The sequence below is a fragment of the Pelodiscus sinensis genome, chromosome 5, assembly GCF_049634645.1.
Source record: "Pelodiscus sinensis isolate JC-2024 chromosome 5, ASM4963464v1, whole genome shotgun sequence".
NCBI classification, from domain to species: Eukaryota; Metazoa; Chordata; order Testudines; family Trionychidae; genus Pelodiscus; species Pelodiscus sinensis.
In genome coordinates this window covers 96,946,216-96,966,296 of record NC_134715.1, presented here as the reverse complement: position 1 = coordinate 96,966,296, position 20,081 = coordinate 96,946,216, and positions in this window count along the sequence as shown.

Below are 20,081 nucleotides of genomic sequence, written 5' to 3'. Positions count from 1 at the left end.
GAAAGGCAAAACTGACGCTTGCACATCTCGAGATTCCCCTTAGTTCTCCCACAGCCTCTTCAGCTGTTGGGAGGGGCATTAAGAGTAGCTCTGTGAGCTCTCTGTGCTGAGGAATGTCAAAGCAGCACAGCAGCCTCCAGATCCCCCAGCAGCAGCAGTCTGCCTGGTGTTGTGCTACTAGTGCAGGACAGAATAGGAGCTCTTTGTTCCTCAAATGAAGCAGCTCACCCAGTTGTCAGACACTTCCCCAAGCTTTGAAAGGGGAGGGGCATATGCCTGCAGGGTAGCAGAGACCAAAGATGAGCAGAGCCATCAGGGCACCATGGAATACTGGGGGAAGCCAAGTTTGTCAAAAAACAAATAGTAGAGTTTACACTGCCTCTTTGTTAACAGTAGAGAGGGGAAAAAATCTCTTCTAGCAGTGGAAATTTTTAACCACTGAAACTGTGTGTTTTTCCTGACAAAAGCCTCATTGAAGTGTATATGCTTTCACTATTTTGTCATCAAAAGGCAGGTTTTGCTAACAAAACTTTGTAGTGTAGACAAAGCTTCGGGTTTGTCTACACTACTCAGTTTTTAACAACAGGGCAGTGGTGACATTGCTATGTTGCTAAAAGTCTGTCAGTGAAGCTGGTGTTTCTTGGGACTTTTGCCAACAAAATACTTCCACCCACAATGAGCTGTCTTCATATTGTCAACAAGAGAGTGCTCCTAGGGTATGTCTAGACTACATGGCTCTGTCACCCCCCCATAGGTACAGCAGTGACCCAGCTGCTCCCCTCAAAATCCAATAACATCACAAGCAGGCCTGTGTTTTGGAACTCTAGCCTATACGGGAAGTTGGAGGCAGTCACATTATTCCCCCATCATGAATTAGCAGCTGGGGACATGCCAATGCCATTGTGCATCATGGGGGATGAAGCTTACCCCCTCATGTCATGGCTCATGAAGCCTTATACTGGATGCCTGGACCCCAGCAAGGACCAATGCCTGCCTGAACTGGGCCAGGATTCAGATCGAATGCACTTTTGGCCACCTCAAGGCATGTTTCAGGTGCTGCTGACCCACCTGTCAGGGAGCACAACATCCCCAAGGTGGTCGCGGCATGTTGTGTCCTCCTCAATATTGTGGAGAGGAATGGGAAGGGTTTCCTCCCAGGATGGGGGGGGAAGATGCCAGCTGTGAAGGGAGGGCCTTCAAGTAGCCACAGATAGCTGCCATCTGCCAGGTTCATCAAGCTGGGATGTGTATCCGGCGGGCCCTGAGAGAGTTTCTCTCAAGGATCCCAGTAGCTCTCCCCAGGACCTCCCCAATAGGGACCTCTGGCTTGTTGCCCTATCACTTTCCTACCACAACCCCTCCCTTTGCTCCTTCCCTGACCTCTCAATAAAAACACCTGTTTGATTTTCAACAAAACAAACTCTGCATTCATCTTTCATTACAAAAAGCTGGGGTCAGGGGCTCATAACTTGGAGGGGGTGGGGGTCTCAGAGTGGCATAGGGGGCTACTGGATATGACACCTTGAGTGCAGGGACCTCGTTGGACTTGGGGTTGTGTGGGTCCAGGGAATACGGGGGAGTGGATAGTAGGAGGGGCTGAAGGGGGCATGGTCATTGCTTGGGGAAGGAGCAGAGGCATCACTTGCGGGGCTGGGGAAGGGGGAATGGGCAAAGCAGGAAGGGTAGGAGGATGGTAGGCAGAAACAGTGACAGCAAGCAGGTGTGCCATCATTTCCCTTATGATGGCACACATGCTATTGCATTGCTGCATGAGCTGGTCCCAGGTGCAGTTCCACCACTCTGCGTCCTCGCAGATCTTCTGCACCAGGGTCTGCTGCATGTTGCACAGGACACTGACATGCTGCCATGGATAAGCAGACAAGGGAATTGTCCAGCCACAGTGGGATCCCATGGGCAGCACAGGACCAGGAGCAGCCTGGCCCTCCCTGAGGTCTGCACACACACCTGCTCCTGGCAGCGTTGTCCATGGCAGCGGGTGGTGCCTTGCACATACAGGCATGCCTGTGTGCTGTTTACATCAGTCCTCAATGTGTCTGGGGTCATGCCGGTGCCCTTGAGGCTAGCCTGCTTCCAGCCATGGCAGGTTTTGGGAGGGCCACTCTCTGGGGCTAGACATGTGTCCAGCCTCCCCTGAGCCTGGCAGCATGATCCCACCTGTGCAATGAGGCTGTCTGCTGAGTCTGCATGGCACACAATTACACTGCATGTGGTCCCACTTGCATGGACTGCAGCACAATGTCCAGCCCAAGCAGGCCAAGAGATGCTCACATCCCACCCCCTCTGCACCCACCTCTCCTGTCCTGTGTGTGTGACAAACTGAGAGCACTCACCTGACAATCCCTCACCAGCGTCAGACAAGGCCTGGTGTCCCTGGCCTCCTCCTGCTGTTCCTGGTCCTCCTCCTCCACTGTGGGGGTCTCCAGGCTGGAGTCCACCATGACGGGTGGAGAAGATGTTTCCTCACCCACCAGGAGTTGGTGCAGCTCCTGGTAGTAGGGGCAAGTGTGGGGTCCTGCCCCTGAGCATGAGCTGCACTCTCTGGCCTTGATGTATCCCTGACGGAGGTCTTTCACCTTACTTCAGACCTCTTCCAAGGTCCGGGGTGGGTATCCATGCTCCACAAGGGCCACTCCAGACCAGGAGAGAGCCTGCCTCTTGGTCCCCATGGGTGGGTCCTGGGGCCCCTGGGGGCTGCTCCCTGCGAGGGCCAAGGAGGTCTCACAGGATTTGTGAGATGCCATTGGTGAGCAGTGTGATGGACCAGTCCGGGTCTGGGCACGTCTGTTCAGGGCGAATTGCTCAAATTCGGGGCTCCTTACAGCCCCCAGACTGGAGACCTTCCCAAATAGGCCACAAACCACAAACTAGTCCCACAGAGCACTTTAGCTGTCTCCCTGAAGCCTCACAAGCAAAATCCCTCCGACACCCGAGCAATATCCATGCCCCAGATAGCCCTGGGCCTCATACACAGGTGAGGGGTTTTAGAGCCCAATCTCACATTCCCCGAACAAGTTCTGTCCGGTTCCAAGAAACCAGCCACAGATCCCAGGTCAATTTACCCTCTGGATCTTACCCACAGATCATGCTGAGCCAATCCTTTAGAATCTAACATTTAAAGGTTTATAACTACAAGAAGGAAAAGCATGAGAGTAAGGTTGTCAAAGTATCATACATTACATGCATTGAATCTCCCAGTACTCGATGCAGGTTTGCAGCAGAGATGTTATACTTGCTGACTTAAAAGTCCTTGGTGCACATCCTATGTCAGGATGGGTTCACAGTTCTTCCCGGCTCATGATTCCCTATGAGGCCGCATCTGGGGTCAGGAGCAGATCTGGAGACCAAGATGGAGTTGGCCACATGGCCTATTTATACCTCCTTCCTGGCTTCTTCCAAGCTGGAGACAGTCACATGGTCTCTGACCAGGTACCTAGATTCCTTTGTAGGTGTGTCTCGGGTACTAAAGAGACCTATTGTCCCTGGACCCTTGCTAATTAGCATGTCCATAGGCCAAACCCATTGCTCAACCACATACAGAGAAACTTCCAGTCTCCGTACAGAGTATATATTCATAACTCCACACACAGACATTATACAGATATATGAAGAGCATATACAGAATCAGTAGCAAGTAAGCTTTTGTTTGACACCTCACATGGCCCCCTTTGTACCACTTTTGGGGTGAACACCCCCCCCCCCCATGGGTACAGCAGTGACCCATCTGCTCCCCTCAAAATCCAATAACATCACAAGCGGGCCTGTGGCTGGAAGAGCTGTGCAGGCAAGTGCTGCTCCCAGGCCAGCTTCTTACCATAAGACTTGTTCAAGGTGCCAGTAGCTTTAAGAGGTGTCAGAAGAGAGGAACTATAGAGTTGTGATTACTGTGGACAGAGTGGCCACCAGGGCACCTGTGTTATTTCCTGGAGGCCTCTTCTTTTGAAAGAAAACCCTCTTCCCCTTCCACACACGCCTTTCTGAAAGAACTCTTTTGGAAAAGACATTCTTCCTCATAGAAAGAGGAGTGCCACTGTCAAAGAAAACCTCTGTTCTTTTGATTTACTTTTGAAAGAACGTAATTGCAGTGTGGATGTAATTCAAGTTTTGTCAGAAAAATTGCCATTTTTCCAACAAAACTTTGTAGTGTAGACATACCCTCACTGTGCTAGGTATTATACAAACCTGTTTTCCTTGAGAGTCCTTCTTCAACCAGAACCCAATCAGTCATGGTCCTTTCCTAGACAAAATGCACAGATTCTGTGGATGTTTATAAGATGCAAAACATTTAGTCAGAAATGAGATATTTCTCTAAGTCTCTGAGATGTTGTTCTTCCCCCATAATTTCAAAAGATGAAAAAGAAGGAAAGACCAGTGACACACTACATTTTAAAAAGGAAAAACTGTACACAAAAGGGAGTAAGGGATAAAGAGCTACTGCAAAGTCATCAAGCATCTCCACAAACTAGAACAAACTAGAACTCGGTTTATGAAGTACAGGTTGAATGTCTCAAGAACGGCACCCTTGAAACCTGACCGGTGCCAAAGCAGATAATTTGCCAAACCATGAGAGGTCAGTGTTGTCTGGCAGCATTACCAACTCTTTCATTGCTTACTGGACTCTTAGAAGACATTTAGGGATAAATTAGAGCTAAATAACAGCACAGAACACTGAGAGACAGGAGTGGGACAAACTTTATGAGACTGTGAGAAACTAGGCCACACCCATGATAAATAGACATCTGGCTAATTGATGGACCACAAATGTTATCAAACCAGAGAGTGCTGGGTTAGAGAAGATCAGCCTGTAGTAAAAACTCCAAGGGAAGTTTTGTAGACAGAAAGGAGCTCAACAAGGCAGAATCTACAGAAAGTACTGTACTGAAAATTGCCCAAAGGAGCTCTGTCGGCCAAACAAAGCTTCAGAAATTAACAATTAAGGACTTCTAACATACAATCATTACCCAGGAATGGGAATCCAAACAGATTACTGTACTGGGGAAAAAAGAAGTGTTGACAGTACACAAAATGAATTCAAAAGACATCAAATTACATTTGTTTAGATAAAATCTAATGAATAGTCTCTAAAAGAAAACATACCATTTAATTCTACAGGGAGCAGTTTTCATGATGTTTGTGTTTCAAAGTTTGTAAGTTTGAGAACACTATTGCGCCAAATGTTTGCTGAAGAGCTTTATAGGAATCCCTGCTTTCTCTCCAATCCTCATCACTCACATAGTCATTTTACTGGATAGTAAATTTAAATGAACACACAATACAACGTTTTCATCCAATATCTTCTAAACTTGACAGAGAATGAATTATTGATATGCCTGTCACATTTCATTATTTACATGTTCCATTAAAACCAGAAAAAAAAAAAACTATCGCAAGCTTTGGTATGTCAGGGAAATAGCACATAAGCACAACTATGGATGGTTCCTAAAGGTTAACGTCAGCTAAGGATATCACTAATTAAAGCAGTCTAGTGGCGGGACTTGGGTTTTTGTTTGTTTGTTTGTTTTTAGTTAATCTTTGTAATGGAGCAATATGATGGATTTTGTTGATAATTAAGACTTTTTGAAATAATGTTTTAAATTGAATACTGAGTTTACTGAAATTATGTCATGGTTTTCTCCATGTGAATACAATTAGGCAGAAAGATGCAGAGTATCAGACAGTTCTCATCTCTTATCTCTTTCTTTCTCCCCCCAAGACCACAGCTTTTGATTACATATTGCATATCTAAACCAGGTTTTGGATCTTAACGACTGAAAATCCTGTTTAATGTAATTTTTATCAATGCAAATTAAAGTTGTTGGAAGCAGGATATAATGCCAGCTTTCAAATTCCTTTCCTGCTTTCACTCATTGGGCATAGCAGTGCTATTTCTCTGAGGCTATGTCTACACTGCGGTTTTTTTTGTGGTAGAGGATATGCAAATGTCATGCTTATTTGCATATCTTCTTCTGCTTCTTTTTGCAGATGAGGTTTTGCTGCTAAAAAGCGCATGTAGATGGAGCCATTTGTCAGGAAAAAAAACATTCAAAAGATCCTGTAAACCTCGATTTTTGAGGAATAAGAGATCTTGAGAAAAAGGTGGTGCGAGGGGGGGGGGGGCGACAAATCTACACGGGGCTTTTTAGCCGCAAAATCGCTTCCACAAAAAGAATCAGAAGAAGATATTCAAATGAGCATGCGATTTGCATATCTTTTTCCACACAAAAAAATGCAGTGTAGATGTGGATGCAAAAAATGGGCATAATCTGACCTATGCTGCCATTCTGGATGTTTTTATTATATCTACAAGCTGTGGATATTATACAATAAGAGGAGGTATTAAAGACATGGAAAAAATCTACAAAATTAAACTGAATCCTTGATCAGAGGTATGAAATAAGTTACTTTGATTTTTTTACTTATAAAATCACTTAAGATGTCTATTACCAATTTAACATGAAGAAAGTGTAATTTTTCACATCTAATAATGGTATTCAATACTGGACTTGAATTTTCAAAGCAAGTGCTTGAAGAGTTATTTTGATTGCCATTTTATGAATACCATTTGAGACCTGCACAATGAATAAAGGTTAAATAACCACTTACCAAACTGATATAACCAATTGAAGAAAGGAAAAAAAGAAAATATAGGCACAGATGGAAAAGATTGATGATTAGATATTATCTTCAGCACATGGTTAGAACTTGGAAGTATGAATTCTCTCCACTCTTCTGAATAGATCTCCAACTCCTTGAGATTTAGATTAAAGTATCTAGCTATTTCAATTAATTGACAACTGATTAATCCACTGATGACCTTGGTCTCAGAAAACTTCCAGAGACTCTGTAACAGAAAACTACCCAATTTTTACCAGAAAAAAAAAACAGAAAAATTGGGGTAAGAGAATAAATTGTTGTTACCTCTCCCTTTTACAGCATCAAAATGTGATTTTTAAAATATTATTAAAATTTCAAAAGAAAGAAAGAAAGAAAGAAAGAAAGAAAGAAAGAAAGAAAGAAAGAAAGAAAGAAAGAAAGAAAGAAAGAAAGAAAGAAAGAAAGAAAGAAAAAAAGAAAGAAAGAAAGAAAAAGAAAACTGAGCAGTTCTGCTAATTTTTAAATGCTAGTATGCTCCAAATGCCTAGTTCCCAAACAGTGTTTTGGTTTGCATTGCCCTTATGCAAAATATACTTCTTGGATAAAAATTACAGCAAACTAAGAAAAAAGACAGACACTTTGAAAACTCCTGGCACAAGACTTACTCAGGTTCACCCCATGATCAGCTATAGAACCACCTGCAAAAACAGAATGCAAAGTTCAGTTCTTTATCTATTGAGCCCATATTGTACTAGGACTTTGAAGTACTTCAGAGCTCATCCCACTATTTGCAAACTTCCATGACAATTACATTCTACAAGCCTAATGCAACAGAAATGAACCAGACACTGAAAATCATTGTAATTTACACATAAGTGCAAGCTTAAAGTTCCCATATTTCTGTCTCGGTGCATAACAAAAATTATTTCTATGTGTTATTTTGTAACATCACTAAACCATACCAAACACGAAAGAAAATATAACAAAATGCAGTGAGATAACAAATACTGGGCATATATCATTGGCATTTTGAAGAAGTATTCAATCTAAAGATCCAGCTCTACTTCCATTTTGTTATTGACAAAACCCTTACAGATTTCAATAAACAAAGGGCTTTAAACTAGGTTCGACGGGGACAGGTGAGCAAAGCCCACAGGTAAGTGCTGAATGTGCGGGACTGGGAGATGGGTTAGAAATGGGGGGGACTACGGCCTATAATGGCAAGGAGAAAGGAGAAAGGAGGGTCAGGGCACAACAGGGAGGCAAGATCAAATCAGTATCTTAGATGCCTATACACAAATGCGAGAAGTATGGGTAATAAACAGGAAGAACTGGAATTGCTAACCAATAAATACAACTATGATATCATTGGTATTACAGAAACCTGGTGGGATGGGACGCATGATTGGAATGTTGGTATGGAAGGGTACGGCTTGCTCAGGAAGGACAGACAGGGAAAAAAGGGAGGAGGGGTTGCCTTGTATATTAAAAATGTGCACACTTGGACTGAAGTGGAGATGAACGTAGGAGATAGCTGTGTAGAGAGTCTCTGGGTTAAGCTAAAAGGGGTAAAAAATGAGGGTGATATCATGCTAGTAGTCTACTACAGGCCACCTACCCAGGTGGAAGAGGTGGATGAGGCCTTTTTTAAACAATTAACAAAATTATCCAAAGCCCAAGATTTGGTGGTGATGGAGGACTTCAACTATCCAGACATATGTTGGGAAACTAACACAGCGGGGCACAGGCTATCCAATAAGTTTCTGGACTGCATTGGAGACAACTTTCTGTTTCAGAAGGTTGAAAAAGCTACCAGAGGAGAAGCTGTTCTGGATTTGGTTTTAACAAATAGGGAGGAACTAGTTGAGAACTTGAAAGCGGAAGACAGTATAGGGGACAGTGATCACGAAATAATAGAGTTCATGATCTTAAGGAAAGGTAGAAGGGAGACCAGCACAATTGAGGTTATGGATTTCAGGAAGGCAGATTTTGATAAGCTCAGAGAACTTGTAGGTAAGGTCCCATGGGAAGCAAGACTGAAGGGAAAAACAACTGAGGAGAGTTGGAAGTATTTCAAAGGGACGTTGTTAAGGGCCCAAAAGCAAACAATTCCGCTGTGTAGGAAAGATAGAAAATATGGCAAAAGACCAGCTTGGCTTAACAAGGAGATCTTGCATGATCTCAAAATAAAAAAGGAGTCATATAAAAAATGGAAACTAGGACAAATAACAAAGGATGAATATAGGAAAGCAACACAGGAATGCAGGCAAGATTAGGAAGGCAAAGGCACAAAATGAGATCAAATTAGCTACAGGCATAAAGGGAAACAAGAAGACCTTTTATAAATACATTAAAAGCAAGAGGAAGACCAAGGACAGGGTAGGCCCACTGCTTAGTGAGGAGGGAGAAGCAGTAACAGGAAACTTGGAAATGGCAGAGATGCTCAATGACTTCTTTGTTTCGGTCTTCACCGAGAAGTCTGGAGGTGTGCCTAACGTAGTGAATACAAGCAGAGAGAGGGTAAGTTTAGAAGATAGGATACACAAAGAATAAGTTAAAAATCACTTAGGAAAGTTAGATGTCAGCAAGTCACCAGGTCCTGATGAAATGCATCCCAGGATACTCAAGGAGCTGATAGAGGAGGTATCTGAGCCTTTAGCTGTGATTTTTGAAAAATCATGGCAGACAGGGGAGATTCCAGAAGACTAGAAAAGGGCAAATATTGTGCCCATCTATAAAAAGGGGAATAAGAACAACCCAGGAAACTACAGACAGGTCAGTTTAACGTCTGTCCCAGGGAAGATAATGGAGCAGGTAATTAAGGAAATCATATGCAAATACTTGGAAGGTAATAAAGTGATAGGGAATAGCCAGCATGGGTTTGTGAAAAACAAGTCATGCCAAACTAATCTGATAGCTTTCTTTGATAGGATAACGAGCCTTGTGAATAAGGGAGAAGCGGTGGATGTCATATACCTAGACTTTAGTAAGGCATTTGATATGGTCTTATTGATGTTCTTACGGTCTGCATGATATTCTTATTGATAAACTAGGCAAATATAACTTAGATAGGGCCACGATAAGGTGGGTGCATAATTGGCTGGATAACCGTAGTCAGAGAGTTGTTGTTAACAGTGCTAAATCCTGCTGGAAAGGAATAACAAGTGGAGTTCCTCAAGGGTCTGTTTTGGGACCCCTACTGTTCAATATCTTCATCAATGATGTAGATATTGGGATAGAGAGTACGCTTATTAAGTTTGCAGATGATACCAAACTGGGTGGGGTTGCAACTTCTTTGGAGGATAGGGACATAATTCAAAATGACCTTAGCAAGTTAGAGAAATGGTCAGAGGTAAACAGGATGAGGTTTAATAAAGAGAAATGAAAAGTGCTCCACTTAGGAAGGAACAATCAGTTGCATACATACAAGATGGGAAGCGACTGTCTAGGAAGGAGCATGGCGGAAAAGGATCTAGGGGTCATAGTGGACCACAAGTTGAATATGAGTCAACAGTGTGATGCTGTTGCAAAAAAAGCAAATATGATTCTAGGTTGTATCAACAGGTGTGTTGTAAGCAAAACTCGTGAAGTCATTCTGCCGCTCTACTCTGCACTAGTTAGGCCTCAGCTGGAGTACTGTGTCCAGTTCTGGGCGCCACATTTCAAGAAAGATGTGGAGAAATTGGAAAGGGTCCAGAGAAGAGCGACAAGAATGATTAAAGGTTTAGAGAACATGATCTATGAAGCCAGGCTTCATGAACTGGGCTTGTTTAGTTTGGAAAAAAGAAGATTAAGGGGGGACATGATAGTGGTTTTCAAATATCTAAAAGGGTGGCACAAGGAGGAAGGAGAAAATTTGTTCCTCTTGGTTTCTGAGGACAGGACAAGGAGTAATGGGCTTAAAGTGCAGCAAGGGAGGTTTAGATTGGACATTAGGAAAAAATTCCTAACTGTCAGGGTGGACAAATATTGGAATAAATTGCCAAGGGAGGTGGTGGAATCTCCCTCTCTGGAGATATTTAAGAACAGGTTAGATAGACATCTGTCAGGGATGGTGTAGATGGAGCTTGGTCCTGCCTTGAGGGCAGGGGGCTGGACTCGATGACCTCTCGAGTTCCCTTCCAGTCCTATGATTCTATGATTCTATGAAAGGACTGTGTGCAGAAAAAAATAAAATAAATCACTTCTTTGCTACAGTTCAGTGAAGATAGATGAGAACTACATTTATATAATTTCAGTTTTCGTCTCAGTTTCCATCGCTTCTATATGGATGAGAGAATTATAGTTATCCTGTTAAGATACTTCTGTGTTTGTACACCTCAGCAATGTCACTCAAATGAATTATCTGAACTAAAATCTAGGTATTGTAATTGAATTTTCAATCAGCTTTTGTGTGTGTAATATTAGTATAGGTATATCTACACTATGCAGAAGATTGACCTTTTGGAGACTGATCTTCTAGCGTTTGATTTTAGTGGGTCTAATGTAGACCTCCAAATTGAATGCTGTGGCCTTCATCAGAGTCTTTTACTCCTTATTCTGCAAGGAATAAGGGAAGCCAATGGGAGCTTATGCTTCCGTCAGCCTCCCACTGTGTAGACACTATAGTGGCTCAGTTTAAGGTAAGACGAATCCAGCTACACAGTTTCCATTTTGCATTTTGTGCAGCTGGATGGCAAACCTCCTTGGTTTAGTGTAGATCAGGCCTCTTTGGTCCATCAATATCTGTGGTCTGGCATGATTTTAGATGGCTGGATGTCTACTTAGCTGTGTAGCCAAGTTTCCTGAGATCCTATTCAGTTTGTTTACAGCCACCAGTCCTGTCTCTCAGTGTTTTGTGCTGTTATTTAACTCTAATTTACCCTTAAATGCCTTCTAAAAGCCTAGTAAGCAGTGGAAATGTTGGTAATGATGCTAGACAATATTGACTTCACATGGTTCAGCACCAGTCAGATCCCAAGGGTGCTGGACTAGAGATGTTCGACCTGTAGTGCAAATACTTTCAAAGAATAAAAATTTACATTAGTCCACCATATGTTGATTTCCAACATTTTGCAGGTAAGGGCTAGTGAAGTCAGAGATCTAATACTGCAAGATGAGTCTGAAGGTCAAATTCCTATAAATCAAGAAAAAAGAAACAAAACTATTTTTTTTCCTCACAAATATTTTTTCAGTGCTTTAATTCTTTCCTTTGATTTTTACAGTAAAATTAAATATAATTTCAATTAATTTTTTCCAATCCAATATTAAATATACTTGTTCCATCTCAGCCACATTTTTTTTAAAAATGATACTATAATTACAAAGTAGTCACACATAATTTTATATTAATCATAACAGTTTCATTTTTTTTTACTTTCTTGTTAACTTATATTTCCAAAGTATTGATTACATGATTTTCCCCTTTGACATTCTTCTTAATATGTATATTATTACTATCTTGACACATGTATGATATTGTATTTATACTATAATTATTTTCAATTGTAAACTATCCAGTTACTTTGTGTAGTTATGTTGTAATTACAATGTATGTACCTCTTGTATTTGTATTGAAATTATAATATAACTACATTGTAATTACTTTAATTATGCATAATTTTTCTTTAATTATAATTATTTATAAAGACTGAGAAAACTTTCAGTTGAATTGTATAAGTTAATACTTACATCTAAAACCTACAGACATTATGGTGCAAATTGGAACACTTTTCCATTATATAGTGACAACAACTCAGTGGTCTGTAGAATGTAGCAGAGAGAGCTAAAACAGGGAAAGAAAGGGGGAAAATGATTGAATGAAAGTCAGTTAAGCAAACAAGATGAAGTTACGTTATGCATCTAAAAATCTGAATGACAAAGTTGTAATACTAAGATGAGGCAAATGAAAGAATCTATAGAAGAAAATGTTTGATGACTGAAACAGAGAAATACAAATGTCATGTTGGAATAATGTTATGAGCAAAAGACAAAAGACATTACAATGACATATTAACTGACATGTTAACATGAAGACAGTAGATGAAAGAGAAAGTTCTTCAATACTGAGAAATGCCAGGGTAGCTCAATTCAAAGGCCATTAGAAATAATAATGTCTTGCTTCCTTCCGTGTCTTTTAGTTGTTTTTCTTACCTTATTGGACAATTACATGAATGATGTAAACCTTTTCTCTTTCATCACAAATTATGCAGTCTTTTGGTTTTAAAAAAAATCAAGTGCATTCAAAGCCCCAAGTGCAGGTGTTGATATGAATAGATATACATTTAAAGAATTGGCTTAATCATAAAGTCTGTGTTCACTTTACTCTTGTTTACGTCAACATGAAATAAATATGACAAATCGTAAATTATTTTATGAGAAAGGTTTCAGTGGGACATATTAGAAACAAACAGAACTTCAACTTATGGCATTGATGGGTCTTTTAACAGTGTAGATAGTTTGCTAATTGCACAAATTTCAGAGATTTCTAAATGCTGTAGAAGAACTAGGGTTTTAACCACAATTCTTTGTCTACCAGTTGAAGATTTCAGTAACTATCACTCACATTGTGTCAAACAGAAAACCATCCACTTTATTTTTGTGTTCCACAAACCCTTCACCATGAAGTATTTTTGCACTAGCGTAGAATGTATTCACCTTGTTTTCTCAGTCTTTCTGCCTTTCTTTGCCATCTCTAGGAAATGAGTGGAAGCTATATAGAGGGATCTATAGTTTATATTGGGTGTGTATGATATTACCTTTATTATACCATATCCATTCATAACTTCTCTTCCATAAGTTTGCCTTTTGGGGCCAGACTGTGTCTAAACTGTGCCAATTTTCAACGTGAGTGTAGTTGAGCCAGATCTCTCCTTCTTTCCAGGTATGTCTACATTGCATTCCTTTTTCGAGAGACAAATGCAAATGCATCTGAACGAAATTGCAAATGAAGCACGGATTTGAATTTCCCATACTTCAGTTGCATAATTGGGTCTGGCCGCTTTTTCAAAATAAACTATTTTGAAAAAGAAACTCTGTCTCGACATGGTTATTTCAAAAGAAAACTCTTCTTTCGGAATAACCCTTACTCCTTATGAAATGAGGTTTAAGGGTTATTTTGAAAAAGGGGTTTTCTTTTGAAATAACCACATCTAGACAGCGTTTCTTTTTTCGAAATAGGGTATTTTGAAATAGAGCCTGAACACAATTATGCAAATGAAGCATGGGAAATTCAAATCCGCGCTTCATTTGCAATTTTGTTCATCTGCATTTGAATTCCTCTCTCGAAAGAGGGATGCAGTGTAGACATATCCTCCATTACAGGTTGCTAAGAGTTTTGGCCTGCAGCAACAGCCCATTTTAATGTTCCTGCTGGGTGGCCAATGAGGTGGATTTATACTCCAATGTGATAGAGCAAAAGTACAGCAGGATAACTTTATTTGAAGTTCACACTTTATACAGAGTGAACAAAATTGCTAGATCATATTCCAGGCATCCCCTGCTTTCTTTTCATGGCTATCTCAGCTGCTTCAGCCAGGATCTTTGGGTTAAAGCCCATGTATACTGGAAGATGATCATATATGGGTTGGGAAAGATTCTTCAAAAGTAAATTCTACTAGGGGTAAAAAGAAACAAACTGATTAAAAAAAGATGCTGAGCAGGGTGAAAAGATTAAGGAAAGAAAAAGTAGACTAATGAAAAATGAATTGGATAAGGAATGGGCACTTCTGCTACTACTGTTCTCAGGTTCATTCATTGCTGACTGTGGCCTTTTAATTGTTGTACTGCAAAATCATTCTCTCCCCCTTCCAAAAAATGGAATTACAATATCATTCTGATGTTATCTCAGTAAAATTTGGTGACATGTGCATGTTTAACAGCTAAAACTCCCCTAGAATTAAATATTAGACTAGAAAAGGCACATCAATGATTCAAATATAAAATCATGTTCTACATGAAGGAACACAGATTTGTAAACTATTTTTCAAAAGGTAAAACATCTTTCTTAAATGGGCGATATTAAATTTTTAAGTACTGATGAAATATTTACTGGGTATGAAGTTAAAAGAAAATCTTAAATATTTTCAGAGTTGGGCTAAAAACCTTGGAAGGAATTTGGTGAAGAGGAATAAGTTTACTTAAGCCACTACTAGAGCTAGCATTTTACCTAATTAGTTAATTAAATATTTATAATGTTTACTTTCCTTTTGATGTAACAGTGTTTTGTGGAAAAAAATAACCTTGAAAGGTTAAAATGTTAGAATGATTTTACTGGTATAAATCTTTTCATCCCTTAGCATTCCATATAAAAACTTTCCTTTCTATTTTTCTCTGTCTCCTAACCACCTGTGTTGGGTCATGGAGAGTGTGTAAACAGCACATAGGAACACTAGACCAGTGGTCCCCAACGCGGTGCCCGCGGGCGCAATGGTGCCCGCCGGGGCATTCGTAGGTGCCCGCTGACAACCTGGGCCGGCCCCGCCCCCGGCACACGGGAGGCGCCGGCCCCAGCCGTGCGACACGCACTGGCGCTGGGTGCGCGGCGCTCGGGCGGCCTCAGCCCCAGGGCACATGTGGGCACTCGGGTGCGCGGTGCTCAAGCGGCGCCGGTGCCGGCCCCAGGCTCGTGGCTCGGGCAGCAGCGCCGGCCCTGGGCCCATGGCACAAGGTGCTTGGGCTCCCCCAGCCCCAGCCCTAGGGCGCACGCCGGCGCTGGAAGCAAGGGCATCCCAGTCCCCTGGCGTGCCCCCGGGCACCCGGCGCATGAGTGTCCCCCACCTCCCGGGCGCCCGGGAGCCTCTAAAGGTTGGGGACCACTGCACTAGATAATAGTTTAGGCCAAGAAGTGCCACCACACACAACTGAAATGGTAGAGAGAAATATATATAGGTAGATTGAAATTATCCCAATAATATTTAATCAAAACACTTGGATTAAGTCTTCTGTGCCTGTACAAGTACCATGGCATATTTCATAATTCTAGTTCTTCAAATTTGTTCTATGTTTTCAACAAGTCACATTCCCTGTAACACATAAATTCCCTATACTGGGCATTAATCAAGAACTGATTGCAGAGAAGTCTACTGTCAATGGTGAAGATATTGTCTGGGCTTGCCAGAAGAAGGTGGCAGTGCTTTATATATGTAGGGAGAGCTGTGGAAATCAGAAACTACAGCAAAAGTGTAGGTGGGAGTGAGCTTGGTGACACCGACTCCATTGCTGGGAATGTAAGGGTGGGAAGTTTAAAATGTACAAGCCTGAGCATGTGAAGCCCTTTCTCCAGGAAGCAATCAAGGCTGCATCTGTCCTCTCTCCCCTTGAAGTGGTAAAAAATAGTAGGTTTGGTTAAGAGCCACTGTCAACATTGTGCTAGTCACTGCTTTTTAGGGATGCGGGGAAGGCTTTTTTCCCTTCCCACCATATTGGCCAAGATGGAGTGAGGGGTTTTGCCTTCCCCACTGCATGTGTCAAGGAGGACCTATTATGGCAGTGGAAGGGGGTTAGGCCATATGTCACAACTCATTCTGTAAGTGTGGGGGCAGATGTCTAGTGGGTGGTAAGTAAGGGTATGTCTACACTACCCTCCTAGTTCGAACTAGGAGGGTAATGTAGGCATACCGCACTTGCTAATGAAGCCCGGGATTTGAATTTCCCAGGCTTCATTAGCATAAGCGGGGAGCTGCCATTTTTAAATCCCCGCTGCTTCGAACCCCGTGCAGCGCGGCTACACGGGGCTCAAACTAGGTAGTTCGGACTAGGGTGCCTATTCCGAACTACCGGTACACCTCGTTTCACGAGGAGTAACGGTAGTTCGGAATAGGAACCTAGTCCGAACTACCTAGTTCGAGCCCCGTGTAGCCGCGCTGCATGGGGTTCGAAGCAGCGGGGATTTAAAAATGGCGGCTCCCCGCTTATGCTAATGAAGCCCGGGAAATTCAAATCCCGGGCTTCATTAGCAAGTTCGGTATGCATACATTACCCCGCTAGTTCGAACTAGCGGGGTAGTGTAGACATACCCTAAGTTCCAAGCCATGAGTTGGCTGGGTAACATAGATGGATTATGCAGGGTGATTGGTGGAAGCCCCAGGTCATTATTTGAATGAACATGAAGTTGTCTTTTCTGTACATTTTTTATCTGCTAGGTATCTCATAATAAACTTGAAGCCTAAGTTTCCTTTTCTTCTTTCCGGATAGCCAGACAATGCTATTTCCTGTAGCACTCTGGATTTTCCACTGAAAAGTCTCATACACCTACTGGCTGTTCATTTCCTTTCCTAAGAGTAAAGTACTTTCCTAGAGCTCTTATCCATTAACAACAGAATCTTTGATGAACAGGCATCTCTACTGGCGGGGGAGAGCGGGGGGGGAAGGAAGGAAGTGACTTTTTGAAACTCTAGCTCCATCTGCTGATAGTTCAAAAAATAATATAATAAGATAGTTCACACAGGAGTATTACCCAATCCAGGCTCCAGGCTTGCTGAATTTGTGATAGAGATGGGACACCGTAGAAAATTAATTAAAATAAATTATGCAGAATGGAAAGAGCATGGCAGTAGGTTTCCATCCATAAACTAGGCACTGAACAGATTGAGTTGAAGAAGAGCTTTATGTATAGTCAAAATTTTATATCGCTCACCAAGAGAAGTTGGTTCAATAAAATATTTCACCTACTTCATCTCTATCATGTAAGCAATGTAAAGACAGTACTTTTAAGCTTATGGATTCATCATTTTATTTTAAAATAATTTTATTTAAAAATATTAATGAAACCTGCTTTATTTTTAATCATCTTAGAAATCTTTCTTGATAGCTGCACTAGTTTTTTTTCCATTCACAATCATGAACCCCCTGCTCATGGTTAATGGCAACCAATTTGCAACTTTTCAAAACTCTTGCTCTTTTACTATTTATGCTCTTGTGGCTCCATTGCTACATAGGGATTCATGTTTCTTCTACCCATTCCATCCTATTTTTGTAATTAATTTATATATTTGGAAATGTTATTTCCCATATTATTCTTCTGCTGGTGTATTCATCTGCATCATTTAGATAATATCTAATGAGGGCCCAGTGATCTCTCATGCCAAAAATTTGAATTACCACCAGGAGAGTGGTGGTATCAAACATAGTATCACGTGGAGTATCCTCACTCTCTTCAGATGTGGCCATGCGAGCAGTGTTAACTTTACTCAACTTGGATAATTTGAAATATAGTTCATATGGAGTATGTGGTCTTGGAAACTGCTGATTATAACTGTTTTTCAGGGCATTTCTGTAACAATGCTCCTGTCATGAAGAATCTTTCGGACACGTTATGGGAAAACAGCACCTTAGCACATCATCCTGAACTCTCTCTTATGATAAAGTTAAAAAACAAAAAATAGTGTGGTAACACTTTAAAGACTCAAAAAAACATGTAGATGATGTCATGAGCTTTCACTTCAGATGAAGAAGTGGGCTGTGCCCATGAAAGCTCATGATACTATCTACATGTTTTGTGAGTCTTTAAAGTGCTACCAGACCATTTGTTGTTTTTTAAGTTTATCCTGTACAGACTAACTTGGCTACCTCCTGAGGCTTTTTTCCCTCTTATGAAATATTTGCAGCCAGAGTGCTCTGCTTCCCACTGCTGCAGTGAAACAGAGTGCAGCAGGCTGGGAGAAGATAGCAGGGTGGAATGGATCAGACTGCGGGCACCTGCTGTTATGAGTGTGGAAGTGGGGGTGTTGACTCCTGTTGCCACCCCATGCCAAGCAACATAGTAATCCACTGGCTCATATTGCTCGGGGGAATGAGCTTTGGACAAGGGGGTAGAACAGAGGAAGGGCAGGGCATGGGAGAATGTATGGGGTGGGGTGAGGGTAGGGCAGAAATGGGGCTGGGACAAGGCCTGTGGCTGGTGGGGAGGCATGCCTCAGGCACTTGGGAAATTGGCCCAGACACTGTGCCCCTCTAGGGACAGCTCTGGTTACAAATATACCTACATAAGGAATATTTTGAATGTAGCTGAATCAGAAGAGCCCTTAATTCCTCATATTGTTGGCCTGAGGGGAACAAGGGTTGTTAAGTTTAACAAAGAAAAAGAAAACAAAACAAAACAAAACCACTTTCTCCCACTTTAAACTTCACAGGATTCACTGGGGTCTATGGATGTGATTTGCAAAATTAGTCAGAGGTGGGTTAACATTGCCTTCAATTAATTCAATTAGGGTACGTCTACACAGCATACTTTTATTTCTCAGATTTTTTTTCTTAAATAGCTTATTTTGAAATAGCATGTCTACACTACAGGGAAGCCTTAAAATTAGTCTGAGGCAGGTTTCCCTAATTTAGACATGCTACCTCAATTTAGAGCCCCAAGAGGCTCAAAATTCTTTTGAATGGCCATGGGGAGGAGCTATTTCATAATAGCAACAGTGGAGTGTCCACACTGCTGCTATTCCAAAATAGTTATTTTGGAATGATCATTATTCCTCATGGACTAATATTTATAGATTTCAAAATAACCCATCCATTATTTCAAAATTATTTCAAAATAATGGTATTGCTGTGTAGACGCTCGCATTGTTATTTCAAAATAACAGTGGTTTTATTTTGAAATAACTGTGCTGTGTCTACACTGCAACATAACTTGAAATAAGATATGCAATTTGAACTATATAAATTGCGTATCTTATTTAGATGCTATTTCGAAATAATTTATTTTGTCATTTGGCACTATCTCCACTGATCCAAATTTCTAAATAAAGTGCTATTCTGAAATGTCCCTTACTCCTTGTAGAATGAGGTTTACAGGGACATTGGAATAGTGAACCTGAAATAACGGGCTTGCTGTGAAGACGCGGTATAGCTATTTTGGCATACTCCGGAATTCAGAAAGAACATTGCAGTGTAGATGTACCCTTAGAGTTTTTGCTTTGACTTGCTCAGGAGCAGAGTTAGATCAATAGTAAATGCTTTTAAAATCTCACCCTAAGTATCTCAAATGTGATGTTTAGAAAACTAAGCCTTTAGAGTCTAAACCCTATCTTTCAAAACAGGTTGTCTTTTTCTCTCACTGTCTGCTTCCTGTTGCCACACATCTCCTTCCCATAAACTTCCTCTATTCCTTCTCACTGAGAATATCTCTGATCATCCTACTTCAGGATCTGTCTTCCCTTAGAATATTGGTAGACAGCAGACCTCAGAGACTTGTTTATCCCTATGCACACAACTGATTTCTGTCATGCCTAGCTAGTTCCAGTAATAATAGGAATGTCCAGTTTCTATATTACAACAAAGACTTGGCACAAGTCAGTAGAAGATAAGGAACAAAGCTTATGAGCTGCTAGCATTCAATCTTCTATGTTATGGTTGGAGAGCAGCAGAATTATTACTGTTCCTCATTTGTAATATGGAAACTCACTAGATCAGGAGTAAAGCTACCTCATGGTAGGGGGTGCATACAATAAAACAAAATGATTGTCCTAAAAAGCTTAGTAGGTGAAAAA